Here is a 17436-nt window from a genome sequence, read left to right as displayed (position 1 = left end):
GTCAGTCCATCCTGTCTGTTAACTACCAACCCCAAACCTCATGTCAGTTCATCCTGTCTGTTAACTACCAACCTCATGTCAGTCCATCCTGTCTGTTAACTACCAACCCCAAACCTCATGTCAGTCCATCCAGTCTGTTAACTACCAACCCCAAACCTCATGTCAGTTCATCCTGTCTGTTAACTACCAACCTCATGTCAGTTCATCCTGTCTGTTAACTACCAACCCCAAACCTCACGTCAGTTCATCCTGTCTGTTAACTACCAACCCCAAACCTCATGTCAGTTCATCCTGTCTGTTAACTACCAACCCCAAACCTCACGTCAGTTCATCCTGTCTGTGTTAACTACCAACCCCAAACCTCATGTCAGTTCATCCTGTCTGTTAACTACCAACCTCATCTCAGTTCATCCAGTCTGTTAACTACCAACCCCAAACCTCATGTCAGGTCATCCAGTCTGTTAACTACCAACCCCAAACCTCATGTCAGTTCATCCTGTCTGTTAACTACCAACCTCAAACCTCACGTCAGTTCATCCTGTCTGTTAACTACCAACCCCAAACCTCACGTCAGTTCATCCTGTCTGTTAACTACCAACCCCAAACCTCACGTCAGTTCATCCTGTCTGTTAACTACCAACCCCAAACCTCACGTCAGTTCATCCTGTCTGTTAACTACCAACCCCAAACCTCATGTCAGTTCATCCTGTCTGTTAACTACCAACCTCATCTCAGTTCATCCTGTCTGTTAACTACCAACCTCATGTCAGTTCATCCTGTCTGTTAACTACCAACCCCAAACCTCACGTCAGTTCATCCTGTCTGTTAACTACAAACCTCATGTCAGTTCATCCTGTCTGTTAACTACCAACCTCATGTCAGTTCATCCTGTCTGTTAACTACAAACCTCATGTCAGTTCATCCTGTCTGTTAACTACCAACCTCATCTCAGTTCATCCTGTCTGTTAACTACCAACCTCATGTCAGTTCATCCTGTCTGTTAACTACAAACCTCATGTCAGTTCATCCTGTCTGTTAACTACCAACCTCATGTCAGTTCATCCTGTCTGTTAACTACAAACCTCATGTCAGTTCATCCTGTCTGTTAACTACAAACCTCATGTCAGTTCATCCTGTCTGTTAACTACCAACCCCAAACCTCATGTCAGTTCATCCTGTCTGTTAACTACAAACCTCATGTCAGTTCATCCTGTCTGTTAACTACCAACCTCATGTCAGTTCATCCAGTCTGTTAACTACCAACCCCAAACCTCATCTCAGTTCATCCTGTCTGTTAACTACCAACCTCATGTCAGTTCATCCTGTCTGTTTTGACCCCAAACCTCATGTCAGTTCATCCTGTCTGTTAACTACCAACCTCATGTCAGTTCATCCAGTCTGTTAACTACCAACCCCAAACCTCATCTCAGTTCATCCTGTCTGTTAACTACCAACCTCATGTCAGTTCATCCTGTCTGTTTTGACCCCAAACCTCACGTCAGTTCATCCTGTCTGTTAACTACCAACCTCATGTCAGTTCATCCAGTCTGTTAACTACCAACCCCAAACCTCATCTCAGTTCATCCTGTCTGTTAACTACCAACCTCATGTCAGTTCATCCTGTCTGTTTTGACCCCAAACCTCACGTCAGTTCATCCTGTCTGTTAACTACCAACCCCATGTCAGTTCATCCAGTCTGTTAACTACCAACCCCAAACCTCATCTCAGTTCATCCTGTCTGTTAACTACCAACCTCATGTCAGTTCATCCTGTCTGTTTTGACCCCAAACCTCACGTCAGTTCATCCTGTCTGTTAACTACCAACCTCATGTCAGTTCATCCAGTCTGTTAACTACCAACCCCAAACCTCATCTCAGTTCATCCTGTCTGTTAACTACCAACCTCATGTCAGTTCATCCTGTCTGTTTTGACCCCAAACCTCACGTCAGTTCATCCTGTCTGTTAACTACCAACCCCATGTCAGTTCATCCAGTCTGTTAACTACCAACCCCAAACCTCATCTCAGTTCATCCAGTCTGTTAACTACCAACCCCAAACCCCATGTCAGTTCATCCTGTCTGTTAACTACCAACCCCAAACCCCATGTCAGTTCATCCTGTCTGTTAACTACCAACCCCAAACCTGTCAGTTCATCCTGTCTGTTAACTACCAACCCCAAACCCCATGTCAGTTCATCCTGTCTGTTAACTACCAACCCCATGTCAGTTCATCCAGTCTGTTAACTACCAACCCCAAACCCCATGTCAGTTCATCCTGTCTGTTAACTACCAACCTCATGTCAGTTCATCCAGTCTGTTAACTACCAACCCCAAACCTCATGTCAGTTCATCCTGTCTGTTAACTACCAACCCCAAACCTCACGTCAGTTCATCCTGTCTGTTAACTACCAACCCCAAACCTCATCTCAGTTCATCCTGTCTGTTAACTACCAACCTCATCTCAGTTCATCCAGTCTGTTAACTACCAACCCCAAACCTCATCTCAGTTCATCCTGTCTGTTAACTACCAACCCCAAACCTCATCTCAGTTCATCCTGTCTGTGTTAACTACCAACCCCAAACCTCATCTCAGTTCATCCTGTCTGTTTTGACCCCAAACCTCATGTCAGTTCATCCAGTCTGTTAACTACAAACCTCATGTCAGTTCATCCTGTCTGTTTTGACCCCAAACCTCATGTCACAGATCAACTTGTTTACATGTCGTTTTTGAGGTTTATTCTGATTCTGGGAAAGATGGAAAATGTGACAATGTCATGGATTTAGGTCGTCTTTTGATAATCCATGACGCGTCAATCACTGTCTTTTTATGGATTTAGTTATAATCAACAATTTTAGGGGCACCTACAAAAATGCAACGTGATATTAATAGATGAAATGTGGAAATTGGTTGACGTGCTTTGATTGGTCAAGATGAGTTCATGACGACGAGGGCATCAAGGGTTGAACGAGGAATGGCTGTTGCCCTGGAGTTGGAGGAGAGTGACGTTGGCATTAGACGCTGACCCTGGGTCAGTTTAACATTTCCCCAAACATATGGTTAATACTAGGAATGTGGGAAGGGGAAGCTGACCCTACATCAGTATCCTGTACCTGGGGGAATCTTCACCTTCATGGGAGCTGTTGCCCATTGGATGTACTGCCTCCTCCCTTCTTCTGCTTTTCATAACCAGTGTAGAAACAAACCTGCTGTCCCTCCCGCTCGGCAAGACCACCGCCACACCCCGCCTCCACAACGCTAAGCCCCGCCTCAACACCGCGAAGCCCCGCCCCCACAACGCTAAGCCCCGCCTACCCCTTTTCCTCTGCTTAGCATATAAAGTGGAACACAGTCAGTGTGTACTGTGAAGCCTACCGCAATCCTTATCAGAATGTCAAGAATAAATAAATATATATTAAACTCTACATTTTTAATAACCCCACCTGGTCCGTGTGGTTCTATGTGTGTGTGTGTGTGTGTGTGTGTGTGTGTGTGTGTGTGTGTGTGGACGTGTTTAGCTCTTCTTGTCGGGACCAGAAGTCACCACAAGAATTGTAAACAAACAACAATTTGACCAACTGAGGACATTTTTTTGGTCCCCACAGGGTCAGATGCTGTTTCGAGAGGGTTTAGGGTTAAGGTTAGAATTAGTGTTTGTGTTCAAATTAGGTTAAGGCTCAGGGTTATGAGCTAGGATTATTTTTAAGCTCAGCATTAGGAGCTAGGATTCGTTTTAGGGTTAAGGTTAGGTTTTTGGCTTAAGGTTAGGGTTAGGGTAAGAGTACAGGTTAGGGTTAGATTTAGGGTTAGGGTAAGAGTACAGGTTAGGGTTAGGGGTTAGGGTAAGAGTACAGGTTAGGGTTAGATTTAGGGTTAGGGGTTAGGGTAAGGGTACAGGTTAGGGTTAGATTTAGGGGTTATGGTAAGATAACAGGTTAGGGTTAGGGTAAGAGTACAGGTTAGGGAATATCAGATTCTGAATGGTACTGAACCCTGGATGGTGTTGTATGTTTATTCTCCAGTAGAGGACAGCCTTGCTTCAGATACCACTGAACATCCTACAACCTCCACTTCCTGTTAAACATGTGTCGTCTCTGAGCTTCCCAGTCATTCAGCTATTGGTCAGTATATCCCCTGTAGCTGTCTCTCAATCAGAGCCTCAGTCAGGTTCTGACATCATCAGCTTCAACCCAGAGCCATCTTCTTTTCAATTCAATTCAATTCAATTCAAGGGTCTTTATTGGCATGGGAAACATGTGTTAACATTGCCAAAGCAAGTGAGGTTTTCTATTTTCTACATGTTAGAGAGAGAGAACAGGTATTTTCTACATGTCAGAGAGAGAGAGAGAACAGGTATTTTCTACATGTTAGAGAGAGAGAGAGAGAGAGAGAACAGGTATTTTCTACATGTCAGAGAGAGAGAGAGAGAACAGGTATTTTCTACATGTTAGAGAGAGAGAACCGGTATTTTCTACATGTCAGAGAGAGAGAGAGAGAACAGGTATTTTCTACATGTTAGAGAGAGAGAACAGGTATTTTCTACATGTTAGAGAGAGAGAACAGGTATTTTCTACATGTTAGAGAGAGAGAACAGGTATTTTCTACATGTCAGAGAGAGAGGGAGAACAGGTATTTTCTACATGTTAGAGAGAGAGAGAGAACAGGTATTTTCTACATGTTAGAGAGAGAGAACAGGTATTTTCTACATGTTAGAGAGAGAGAGAGAACAGGTATTTTCTACATGTTAGAGAGAGAGAACAGGTATTTTCTACATGTCAGAGAGAGAGAGAGAACAGGTATTTTCTACATGTTAGAGAGAGAGAACAGGTATTTTCTACATGTTAGAGAGAGAGAGAACAGGTATTTTCTACATGTTAGAGAGAGAGAGAGAGAACAGGTATTTTCTACATGTTAGAGAGAGAGAACAGGTATTTTCTACATGTTAGAGAGAGAGAACAGGTATTTTCTACATGTTAGAGAGAGAGAACAGGTATTTTCTACATGTTAGAGAGAGAGAGAGAGAACAGGTATTTTCTACATGTCAGAGAGAGAGAGAGAGAACAGGTATTTTCTACATGTCCAGAGAGAGAGAGAGGTATTTTCTACATGTTAGAGAGAGAAGAACAGGTATTTTCTACATGTTAGAGAGAGAGAGAGAACAGGTATTTTCTACATGTCAGAGAGAGAGAGAGAACAGGTATTTTCTACATGTTAGAGAGAGAGAGAACAGGTATTTTCTACATGTTAGAGAGAGAGAGGTATTTTCTACATGTTAGAGAGAGGTATTTTCTACATGTTAGAGAGAGAGAACAGGTATTTTCTACATGTTAGAGAGAGAGAGATTTTCTACATGTTAGAACAGAACAGGTATTTTCTACATGTTAGAGAGAGAGAGAGAACAGGTATTTTCTACATGTTAGAGAGAGAGAGAACAGGTATTTTCTACATGTTAGAGAGAGAGAGAGAGAACAGGTATTTTCTACATGTTAGAGAGAGAGAGACAGGTATTTTCTACATGTTAGAGAGAGAGAGAGAACAGGTATTTTCTACATGTTAGAGAGAGAAAACAGGTATTTTCTACATGTTAGAGAGAGAGAGAGAGAACAGGTATTTTCTACATGTCAGAGAGAGAGAGAGAACAGGTATTTTCTACATGTTAGAGAGAGAGAGAGAAACAGGTATTTTCTACATGTTAGAGAGAGAGAGAGAACAGGTATTTTCTACATGTTAGAGAGAGAGAGAACAGGTATTTTCTACATGTTAGAGAGAGAGAGAGAACAGGTATTTTCTACATGTTAGTTAGAGAGAGAGAGAGAGAACAGGTATTTTCTACATGTTAGAGAGAGAGAGACAGGTATTTTCTACATGTTAGAGAGAGAGAGAGAACAGGTATTTTCTACATGTTAGAGAGAGAGAGAACAGGTATTTTCTACATGTTAGAGAGAGAGAGAGAACAGGTATTTTCTACATGTCAGAGAGAGAGAACAGGTATTTTCTACATGTTAGAGAGAGAGAACAGGTATTTTCTACATGTTAGAGAGAGAGAGAGGTATTTTCTACATGTTAGAGAGAGAGAGAGAGAGAGAACAGGTATTTTCTACATGTTAGAGAGAGAGAACAGGTATTTTCTACATGTCAGAGAGAGAGAGAGAACAGGTATTTTCTACATGTTAGAGAGAGAGAGAGAGAGAGAGAGAGAGAACAGGTATTTTCTACATGTTAGAGAGAGAGAACAGGTATTTTCTACATGTTAGAGAGAGAGAGAGAGAACAGGTATTTTCTACATGTCAGAGAGAGAGAACAGGTATTTTCTACATGTTAGAGAGAGAGAACAGGTATTTTCTACATGTTAGAGAGAGAGAACAGGTATTTTCTACATGTCAGTGAGAGAGAGAGAACGGGTATTTTCTACATGTCAGAGAGAGAGAGAACAGGTATTTTCTACATGTTAGAGAGAGAGAGAGAACAGGTATTTTCTACATGTTAGAGAGAGAGAGAGAGAACAGGTATTTTCTACATGTTAGAGAGAGAGAACAGGTATTTTCTACATGTCAGAGAGAGAGAGAACAGGTATTTTCTACATGTCAGAGAGAGACAGGTATTTTCTACATGTCAGAGAGAGAGAACAGGTATTTTCTACATGTTAGAGAGAGAGAACAGGTATTTTCTACATGTCAGAGAGAGAGAACAGGTATTTTCTACATGTTAGAGAGAGAGAGAACAGGTATTTTCTACAGGTCAGAGAGAGAGAGAACAGGTATTTTCTACATGTTAGAGAGAGAGAACAGGTATTTTCTACATGTTAGAGAGAGAGAACAGGTATTTTCTACATGTCAGAGAGAGAGGGAGAACAGGTATTTTCTACATGTTAGAGAGAGAGAGAGAACAGGTATTTTCTACATGTTAGAGAGAGAGAGAGAGAACAGGTATTTTCTACATGTCAGAGAGAGAGAGAACAGGTATTTTCTACATGTTAGAGAGAGAGAGAACAGGTATTTTCTACATGTTAGAGAGAGAGAGAGAACAGGTATTTTCTACATGTTAGAGAGAGAGAGAGAGAACAGGTATTTTCTACATGTCAGAGAGAGAGAGAACAGGTATTTTCTACATGTTAGAGAGAGAGAACAGGTATTTTCTACATGTTAGAGAGAGAACAGGTATTTTCTACATGTTAGAGAGAGAGAGAGAGAACAGGTATTTTCTACATGTTAGAGAGAGAGAGAGAACAGGTATTTTCTACATGTTAGAGAGAGAGAGAGAGAGAACAGGTATTTTCTACATGTTAGAGAGAGAGAGAACAGGTATTTTCTACATGTTAGAGAGAGAGAGAGAGAAACAGGTATTTTCTACATGTTAGAGAGAGAGAGAGAACAGGTATTTTCTACATGTTAGAGAGAGAGAGAGACAGGTATTTTCTACATGTCAGAGAGAGAGAGAGAGAACAGGTATTTTCTACATGTTAGAGAGAGAGAGAGAGCAGGTATTTTCTACATGTTAGAGAGAGAGAGAGAACAGGTATTTTCTACATGTCAGAGAGAGAGAACAGGTATTTTCTACATGTTAGAGAGAGAGAGAGAACAGGTATTTTCTACATGTTAGAGAGAGAGAGAACAGGTATTTTCTACATGTTAGAGAGAGAGAGAGAGAACAGGTATTTTCTACATGTCAGAGAGAGAGAACAGGTATTTTCTACATGTCAGAGAGAGAGAGAGAACAGGTATTTTCTACATGTCAGAGAGAGAGAGAGAAGAACAGGTATTTTCTACATGTTAGAGAGAGAGAGAGAACAGGTATTTTCTACATGTTAGAGAGAGAGAGAACAGGTATTTTCTACATGTTAGAGAGAGAGAGAACAGGTATTTTCTACATGTTAGAGAGAGAGAGAGAGAACAGGTATTTTCTACATGTTAGAGAGAGAGAGAGAACAGGTATTTTCTACATGTTAGAGAGAGAGAGAACAGGTATTTTCTACATGTTAGAGAGAGAGAGAGAGAACAGGTATTTTCTACATGTTAGAGAGAGAGAGAACAGGTATTTTCTACATGTTAGAGAGAGAGAGAGAGAACAGGTATTTTCTACATGTTAGAGAGAGAGAGAACAGGTATTTTCTACATGTTAGAGAGAGAGAGAGAGAACAGGTATTTTCTACATGTCAGAGAGAGAGAACAGGTATTTTCTACATGTTAGAGAGAGAGAGAACAGGTATTTTCTACATGTTAGAGAGAGAGAGAGAGAACAGGTATTTTCTACATGTTAGAGAGAGAGAGAGAACAGGTATTTTCTACATGTTAGAGAGAGAGAGAGTCAGAGAGAGAGAGAGAACAGGTATTTTCTACATGTCAGAGAGAGAACAGGTATTTTCTACATGTTAGAGAGAGAGAGAGAACAGGTATTTTCTACATGTCAGAGAGAGAGAGAACAGGTATTTTCTACAAGTTAGAGAGAGAGAACAGGTATTTTCTACAAGTTAGAGAGAGAGAGAACAGGTATTTTCTACATGTCAGAGAGAGAGAGAGAGAACAGGTATTTTCTACATGTTAGAGAGAGAGAGAACAGGTATTTTCTACATGTCAGAGAGAGAGAACAGGTATTTTCTACATGTTAGAGAGAGAGAGAACAGGTATTTTCTACATGTTAGAGAGAGAGAGAGAACAGGTATTTTCTACATGTTAGAGAGAGAGAGAGAACAGGTATTTTCTACATGTTAGAGAGAGAGAACAGGTATTTTCTACATGTTAGAGAGAGAGAACAGGTATTTTCTACATGTTAGAGAGAGAGAACAGGTATTTTCTACATGTTAGAGAGAGAGAGAACAGGTATTTTCTACATGTCAGAGAGAGAGAGAGAACAGGTATTTTCTACATGTTAGAGAGAGAGAGAACAGGTATTTTCTACATGTCAGAGAGAGAGAGAGAACAGGTATTTTCTACATGTTAGAGAGAGAGAGAGAGAACAGGTATTTTCTACATGTTAGAGAGAGAGAGAGAGAACAGGTATTTTCTACATGTCAGAGAGAGAGAGAGAACAGGTATTTTCTACATGTTAGAGAGAGAGAGAACAGGTATTTTCTACATGTTAGAGAGAGAGAGAGAGAACAGGTATTTTCTACATGTCAGAGAGAGAGAGAGAGAACAGGTATTTTCTACATGTGAGAGAGAGAGAGAACAGGTATTTTCTACATGTTAGAGAGAGAGAACAGGTATTTTCTACGTGTCAGAGAGAGAGAACAGGTATTTTCTACATGTCAGAGAGAGAGAGAGAACAGGTATTTTCTACATGTCAGAGAGAGAGAGAGAACAGGTATTTTCTACATGTTAGAGAGAGAGAACAGGTATTTTCTACATGTCAGAGAGAGAGAGAGAGAACAGGTATTTTCTACATGTTAGAGAGAGAGAACAGGTATTTTCTACATGTCAGAGAGAGAGAGAGAACAGGTATTTTCTACATGTTAGAGAGAGAGAACAGGTATTTTCTACATGTTAGAGAGAGAACAGGTATTTTCTACATGTCAGAGAGAGAGAGAGAACAGGTATTTTCTACATGTTAGAGAGAGAGAGAACAGGTATTTTCTACATGTCAGAGAGAGAGAGACAGGTATTTTCTACATGTCAGAGAGAGAGAGAACAGGTTTTTCTACATGTCAGAGAGAGAGAGAGAGAACAGGTATTTTCTACATGTCAGAGAGAGAGAGAGAACAGGTATTTTCTACATGTCAGAGAGAGAGAGAGAGAGAACAGGTATTTTCTACATGTTAGAGAGAGAGAGAGAACAGGTATTTTCTACATGTCAGAGAGAGAGAACAGGTATTTTCTACATGTTAGAGAGAGAGAGAGAACAGGTATTTTCTACATGTCAGAGAGAGAACAGGTATTTTCTACATGTCAGAGAGAGAGAACAGGTATTTTCTACATGTTAGAGAGAGAGAGAACAGGTATTTTCTACATGTCAGAGAGAGAACAGGTATTTTCTACATGTCAGAGAGAGAGATCAGGTATTTTCTACATGTTAGAGAGAGAGAGAACAGGTATTTTCTACATGTTAGAGAGAGAGAGAGAGAACAGGTATTTTCTACATGTCAGAGAGAGAGAGAGAACAGGTATTTTCTACATGTCAGAGAGAGAGACAGGTATTTTCTACATGTCAGAGAGAGAGAGAACAGGTATTTTCTACATGTCAGAGAGAGAGAGACAGGTATTTTCTACATGTTAGAGAGAGAGAGAGAGAACAGGTATTTTCTACATGTCAGAGAGAGAGAAGGTATTTTCTACATGTCAGAGAGAGAGAGAGAGAACAGGTATTTTCTACATGTTAGAGAGAACAGGTATTTTCTACATGTCAGAGAGAACAGAGTTAGAGAGAACAGGTATTTTCTACATGTCAGAGAGAGAGAACAGGTATTTTCTACATGTTAGAGAGAGAACAGGTATTTTCTACATGTTAGAGAGAGAGAGAGAACAGGTATTTTCTACATGTCAGAGAGAGAGAACAGGTATTTTCTACATGTTAGAGAGAGAGAGAACAGGTATTTTCTACATGTTAGAGAGAGAGAGAGAACAGGTATTTTCTACATGTTAGAGAGAGAGAGAGAGAACAGGTATTTTCTACATGTTAGAGAGAGAGAGAGAACAGGTATTTTCTACATGTTAGAGAGAGAGAGAACAGGTATTTTCTACATGTCAGAGAGAGAGAGAGAGAACAGGTATTTTCTACATGTTAGAGAGAGAGAGAGAGAACAGGTATTTTCTACATGTCAGAGAGAGAGAACAGGTATTTTCTACATGTTAGAGAGAGAGAGAGAGAACAGGTATTTTCTACATGTCAGAGAGAGAGAACAGGTATTTTCTACATGTTAGAGAGAGAGAGAGAGAACAGGTATTTTCTACATGTTAGAGAGAGAGAACAGGTATTTTCTACATGTTAGAGAGAGAGAGAGAGAACAGGTATTTTCTACATGTTAGAGAGAGAGAGAGAGAACAGGTATTTTCTACATGTTAGAGAGAGAGAGAGAGAACAGGTATTTTCTACATGTTAGAGAGAGAGAGAGAACAGGTATTTTCTACATGTTAGAGAGAGAGAGAGAACAGGTATTTTCTACATGTTAGAGAGAGAGAGAGAGAACAGGTATTTTCTACATGTGAGAGAGAGAGAGAAACAGGTATTTTCTACATGTTAGAGAGAGAGAGAGAGAGATCAGGTATTTTCTACATGTTAGAGAGAGAGAGAACAGGTATTTTCTACATGTTAGAGAGAGAGAACAGGTATTTTCTACATGTTAGAGAGAGAGAACAGGTATTTTCTACATGAGAGAGAGAGAGAGAAACAGGTATTTTCTACATGTTAGAGAGAGAGAGAACAGGTATTTTCTACGTGTCAGAGAGAGAGAGAGAGAACAGGTATTTTCTACATGTTAGAGAGAGAGAACAGGTATTTTCTACATGTTAGAGAGAGAGAGAGAGAACAGGTATTTTCTACGTGTTAGAGAGAGAGAACAGGTATTTTCTACATGTGAGAGAGAGAGAGAGAAACAGGTATTTTCTACATGTCAGAGAGAGAGAGAACAGGTATTTTCTACGTGTGAGAGAGAGAGAGAGAGAACAGGTATTTTCTACATGTTAGAGAGAGAGAGAACAGGTATTTTCTACGTGTCAGAGAGAGAGAACAGGTATTTTCTACCTGTGAGAGAGAGAGAGAACAGGTATTTTCTACGTGTCAGAGAGAGAGAGAGAACAGGTATTTTCTACGTGTCAGAGAGAGAGAGAGAACAGGTATTTTCTACGTGTCAGAGAGAGAGAACAGGTATTTTCTACATGTTAGAGAGAGAGAGAGAACAGGTATTTTCTACATGTCAGAGAGAGAGAGAGAGAACAGGTATTTTCTACATGTTAGAGAGAGAGAGACAGGTATTTTCTACATGTCAGAGAGAGAGAGAGAGAGAACAGGTATTTTCTACATGTTAGAGAGAGAGAGAACAGGTATTTTCTACATGTCAGAGAGAGAGAGAGAGAAACAGGTATTTTCTACATGTCAGAGAGAGAGAGAGAGAGAGAGAACAGGTATTTTCTACATGTCAGAGAGAGAGAGAGAGAACAGGTATTTTCTACATGTCAGAGAGAGAGAGAGAGAACAGGTATTTTCTACATGTTAGAGAGAGAGAGAACAGGTATTTTCTACATGTCAGAGAGAGAGAGAGAGAGAACAGGTATTTTCTACATGTTAGAGAGAGAGAGAGAACAGGTATTTTCTACATGTCAGAGAGAGAGAGAGAGACAGGTATTTTCTACATGTCAGAGAGAGAGAGAGAGAACAGGTATTTTCTACATGTTAGAGAGAGAGAGAGAGAACAGGTATTTTCTACATGTTAGAGAGAGAGAGAGAGAACAGGTATTTTCTACATGTTAGAGAGAGAGAGAGAACAGGTATTTTCTACATGTTAGAGAGAGAGAGAGAGAACAGGTATTTTCTACATGTCAGAGAGAGAGAGAGAGAACAGGTATTTTCTACATGTTAGAGAGAGAGAGAGAACAGGTATTTTCTACATGTTAGAGAGAGAGAGAGAACAGGTATTTTCTACATGTTAGAGAGAGAGAGAGAGAACAGGTATTTTCTACATGTTAGAGAGAGAGAGAACAGGTATTTTCTACATGTCAGAGAGAGAGAGAGAGAACAGGTATTTTCTACATGTTAGAGAGAGAGAGAGAGAACAGGTATTTTCTACATGTTAGAGAGAGAGAGAGAGAACAGGTATTTTCTACATGTTAGAGAGAGAGAGAGAGAAACAGGTATTTTCTACATGTTAGAGAGAGAGAGAACAGGTATTTTCTACATGTCAGAGAGAGAGAGAGAGAACAGGTATTTTCTACATGTTAGAGAGAGAGAGAGAGAACAGGTATTTTCTACATGTTAGAGAGAGAGAGAGAGAACAGGTATTTTCTACATGTTAGAGAGAGAGAGAGAACAGGTATTTTCTACATGTCAGAGAGAGAGAGAGAACAGGTATTTTCTACATGTTAGAGAGAGAGAGAGAGAACAGGTATTTTCTACATGTTAGAGAGAGAGAGAACAGGTATTTTCTACATGTCAGAGAGAGAGAGAGAACAGGTATTTTCTACATGTTAGAGAGAGAGAGAGAACAGGTATTTTCTACATGTCAGAGAGAGAGAACAGGTATTTTCTACATGTTAGAGAGAGAACAGGTATTTTCTACATGTTAGAGAGAGAGAGAGAACAGGTATTTTCTACATGTCAGAGAGAGAGAACAGGTATTTTCTACAGAGAGAGAGAGAACAGGTATTTCTACATGTCAGAGAGAGAGAGAGAACAGGTATTTTCTACATGTCAGAGAGAGAGAGAGAACAGGTATTTTCTACGTGTCAGAGAGAGAGAACAGGTATTTTCTACATGTTAGAGAGAGAACAGGTATTTTCTACATGTCAGAGAGTTAGAGAGAGAGAACAGGTATTTTCTACGTGTTAGAGAGAGAGAGAACAGGTATTTTCTACATGTCAGAGAGAGAGAGAGAGACAGGTATTTTCTACATGTTAGAGAGAGAGAGAACAGGTATTTTCTACATGTCAGAGAGAGAGAGAGAGAACAGGTATTTTCTACATGTCAGAGAGAGAGAGAGAGAGAACAGGTATTTTCTACATGTCAGAGAGAGAGAGAGAGAGAACAGGTATTTTCTACATGTCAGAGAGAGAGAGAGAGAAACAGGTATTTTCTACATGTTAGAGAGAGAGAGAACAGGTATTTTCTACATGTCAGAGAGAGAGAGAGAGAGAACAGGTATTTTCTACATGTTAGAGAGAGAGAGAGAACAGGTATTTTCTACATGTCAGAGAGAGAGAGAGAGAACAGGTATTTTCTACATGTTAGAGAGAGAGAGAGAACAGGTATTTTCTACATGTTAGAGAGAGAGAGAGAACAGGTATTTTCTACATGTCAGAGAGAGAGAGAGAACAGGTATTTTCTACATGTTAGAGAGAGAGAGAGAGAGAACAGGTATTTTCTACATGTCAGAGAGAGAACAGGTATTTTCTACATGTCAGAGAGAGAGAGAGAACAGGTATTTTCTACATGTTAGAGAGAGAGAGAACAGGTATTTTCTACATGTTAGAGAGAGAACAGGTATTTTCTACATGTTAGAGAGAGAGAGAACAGGTATTTTCTACGTGTCAGAGAGAGAGAGAACAGGTATTTTCTACGTGTCAGAGAGAGAGAACAGGTATTTTCTACATGTTAGAGAGAGAGAGAGAACAGGTATTTTCTACGTGTCAGAGAGAGAGAAACAGGTATTTTCTACCTGTGAGAGAGAGAGAGAACAGGTATTTTCTACGTGTCAGAGAGAGAGAGAACAGGTATTTTCTACGTGTCAGAGAGAGAGAGAGAACAGGTATTTTCTACGTGTCAGAGAGAGAGAACAGGTATTTTCTACATGTTAGAGAGAGAGAGAGAACAGGTATTTTCTACATGTCAGAGAGAGAGAGAGAACAGGTATTTTCTACATGTCAGAGAGAGAGAGAGAGAACAGGTATTTTCTACATGTTAGAGAGAGAGAGAGAGAGAACAGGTATTTTCTACATGTCAGAGAGAGAGAGAGAGAGAACAGGTATTTTCTACATGTTAGAGAGAGAGAGAAGAACAGGTATTTTCTACATGTCAGAGAGAGAGAGAGAGGTATTTTCTACATGTTAGAGAGAGAGAGAGAGAACAGGTATTTTCTACATGTTAGAGAGAGAGAGAGAGAACAGGTATTTTCTACATGTCAGAGAGAGAGAGAGAACAGGTATTTTCTACATGTTAGAGAGAGAGAGAGAACAGGTATTTTCTACATGTCAGAGAGAGAGAGAGAGACAGGTATTTTCTACATGTCAGAGAGAGAGAGAGAGAGAACAGGTATTTTCTACATGTTAGAGAGAGAGAGAGAGAAACAGGTATTTTCTACATGTTAGAGAGAGAACAGGTATTTTCTACATGTTAGAGAGAGAGAGAACAGGTATTTTCTACATGTCAGAGAGAGAGAGAACAGGTATTTTCTACATGTCAGAGAGAGAGAACAGGTATTTTCTACATGTTAGAGAGAGAGAGAGAACAGGTATTTTCTACATGTGTCAGAGAGAGAGAACAGGTATTTTCTACATGTGAGAGAGAGAGAGAACAGGTATTTTCTACATGTCAGAGAGAGAGAGAGAACAGGTATTTTCTACGTGTCAGAGAGAGAGAGAGAACAGGTATTTTCTACGTGTCAGAGAGAGAGAACAGGTATTTTCTACATGTTAGAGAGAGAGAGAGAGAAACAGGTATTTTCTACATGTCAGAGAGAGAGAGAGAGAACAGGTATTTTCTACATGTCAGAGAGAGAGAGAGAAACAGGTATTTTCTACATGTCAGAGAGAGAGAGAGAGAGAGAACAGGTATTTTCTACATGTTAGAGAGAGAGAGAACAGGTATTTTCTACATGTTAGAGAGAGAGAGAGAGAGAGAACAGGTATTTTCTACATGTTAGAGAGAGAGAGAGAACAGGTATTTTCTACATGTTAGAGAGAGAGAGAGAGAGAACAGGTATTTTCTACATGTCAGAGAGAGAACAAGTATTTTCTACATGTTAGAGAGAGAGAGAGAGAGAACAGGTATTTTCTACATGTGAGAGAGAGAGAGAACAGGTATTTTCTACAAGTTAGAGAGAGAGAGAACAGGTATTTTCTAAAAGTTAGAGAGAGAGAGAACAGGTATTTTCTACATGTTAGAGAGAGAGAGAGAACAGGTATTTTCTACATGTCAGAGAGAGAGAGAGAACAGGTATTTTCTACATGTCAGAGAGAGAGAGAGAGAACAGGTATTTTCTACATGTTAGAGAGAGAGAGAGAGAACAGGTATTTTCTACATGTTAGAGAGAGAGAGAGAGAACAGGTATTTTCTACATGTCAGAGAGAGAGAGAGAGAACAGGTATTTTCTACATGTTAGAGAGAGAGAGAGAGAACAGGTATTTTCTACATGTCAGAGAGAGAGAGAACAGGTATTTTCTACATGTTAGAGAGAGAACAGGTATTTTCTACATGTTAGAGAGAGAGAGAGAACAGGTATTTTCTACATGTTAGAGAGAGAACAGGTATTTTCTACATGTTAGAGAGAGAGAGAACAGGTATTTTCTACGTGTCAGAGAGAGAGAGAACAGGTATTTTCTACGTGTCAGAGAGAGAGAACAGGTATTTTCTACATGTTAGAGAGAGAGAGAGAACAGGTATTTTCTACATGTCAGAGAGAGAGAACAGGTATTTTCTACCTGTGAGAGAGAGAGAGAACAGGTATTTTCTACGTGTCAGAGAGAGAGAGAGAACAGGTATTTTCTACGTGTCAGAGAGAGAGAGAGAACAGGTATTTTCTACGTGTCAGAGAGAGAGAACAGGTATTTTCTACATGTTAGAGAGAGAGAGAGAGAACAGGTATTTTCTACATGTCAGAGAGAGAGAGAGAACAGGTATTTTCTACGTGTTAGAGAGAGAGAGAAACAGGTATTTTCTACATGTCAGAGAGAGAGAGAGAGAGAGAACAGGTATTTTCTACATGTTAGAGAGAGAGAGAACAGGTATTTTCTACATGTCAGAGAGAGAGAGAGAGAGAAGAACAGGTATTTTCTACATGTTAGAGAGAGAGAGAGAGAGAACAGGTATTTTCTACATGTCAGAGAGAGAGAGAGAAACAGGTATTTTCTACATGTCAGAGAGAGAGAGAGAGAACAGGTATTTTCTACATGTCAGAGAGAGAGAGAGAGAACAGGTATTTTCTACATGTTAGAGAGAGAGAGAACAGGTATTTTCTACATGTTAGAGAGAGAGAGAACAGGTATTTTCTACATGTTAGAGAGAGAGAGATTTTCTACATGTTAGAGAGAGAGAGAGAACAGGTATTTTCTACATGTTAGAGAGAGAGAGAGAACAGGTATTTTCTACATGTTAGAGAGAGAGAGAACAGGTATTTTCTACATGTTAGAGAGAGAGAGAGAACAGGTATTTTCTACATGTTAGAGAGAGAGAGAGAGAACAGGTATTTTCTACATGTTAGAGAGAGAGAGAGAACAGGTATTTTCTACATGTTAGAGAGAGAGAGAGAACAGGTATTTTCTACATGTCAGAGAGAGAGAGAACAGGTATTTTCTACATGTTAGAGAGAGAGAGAACAGGTATTTTCTACATGTCAGAGAGAGAGAGAACAGGTATTTTCTACATGTTAGAGAGAGAGAGAGAACAGGTATTTTCTACGTGTCAGAGAGAGAGAGAGAAGAGGTATTTTCTACATGTCAGAGAGAGAGAACAGGTATTTTCTACATGTTAGAGAGAGAGAGAGAAACAGGTATTTTCTACGTGTCAGAGAGAGAGAACAGGTATTTTCTACCTGTGAGAGAGAGAGAGAACAGGTATTTTCTACGTGTCAGAGAGAGAGAG

The sequence above is a fragment of the Oncorhynchus tshawytscha genome, unplaced genomic scaffold (assembly GCF_018296145.1).
Source record: "Oncorhynchus tshawytscha isolate Ot180627B unplaced genomic scaffold, Otsh_v2.0 Un_contig_1093_pilon_pilon, whole genome shotgun sequence".
NCBI lineage: Eukaryota > Metazoa > Chordata > Actinopteri > Salmoniformes > Salmonidae > Oncorhynchus > Oncorhynchus tshawytscha.
Note: the sequence above shows the minus strand (reverse complement) of the source record.